The sequence below is a fragment of the Aureococcus anophagefferens genome (assembly GCF_000186865.1).
Source record: "Aureococcus anophagefferens unplaced genomic scaffold AURANscaffold_86, whole genome shotgun sequence".
Taxonomy (NCBI): domain Eukaryota; class Pelagophyceae; order Pelagomonadales; family Pelagomonadaceae; genus Aureococcus; species Aureococcus anophagefferens.
The window spans coordinates 17,033-17,963 of NW_008705636.1; positions in this window are offsets into that span (position 1 = coordinate 17,033).

Consider the following 931-nt stretch of genomic DNA (forward strand, 5'->3'; position numbering starts at 1 on the left):
TGCCAGCCATCCAGCACCGACAATGCGCGCTTACGTCGACGCGGACGTGACGCGGCAGCCGATGGGGCCAACAGAGGGGTTCCTGGACCCCAGGACCGGAGCGGTAGTGCGGCCAGAGAAGCAGGAAGTCGTGAGGATCCGGGGTTNTTCGTCATCAATAGCAGAGCAATGGTCATGGCACCAGACAGTGTCCTTTTGTGGGCGCGCCATTGGCGCGGAGCATGCAGTGCTGGGCATAGTATCTGCTCTGCGGCTGCTGGTGCCAGCGGGAGGCAGCGAGCCAGCTAAGCAGCGGCAGAAGCGGATTGGGAGGCGCGTGGCTTTTGACAGAGCGACGGCCGGTGAGTCACCCCCGGCGACGTCAGGCAGCGACTCGGAAGCCTCAGCTGGTGACTCAGGCGCCGAGTCCGAGTCGGACAAGGGTGACGTGCAGCTCGTTCGGTTGGACGCGGAGCAGGTAGCAAGGCTGCGGGCGGACGAGGCGTTTGTCGTCAGCGAGGGATGGCCCGGGGACTCCGTCCCGGGGTTGTCTTCACTAGCATGGAAGGTGGTGGCAGTGAGCGGCGTGCTCCTGGCGGGTCGCCCGCCCCCCTTGCGGGAGGCCATCATGGCCGTCATAGGAAGCGGAGCGCACGGCATGCAGTCTTTTGTCCTGACAATTGTAGCAGTGCGAGAGCAGCTAGTACGAGCTCGGCAGCCGCCCGCGCGGCGGCAGGCCCAGCGGCTCGACGAGTTCGCCGACTTGGCCGAGCGGCTGCGGCTCGATGAAGAGTTAGTAAGGACGGAGCTGGTCGGCAGGCCAGAGATGCTGCAGGTGTTGAACCAGGTCAAGTTCGCCGAGTCCGAGCCCGGGCCCCATGAGGAGGACGGCTCGGACCCGAAGTACTTCCAGGACTCCTACGAGATGCCGTTTCCCGAGAGAACAGGACAG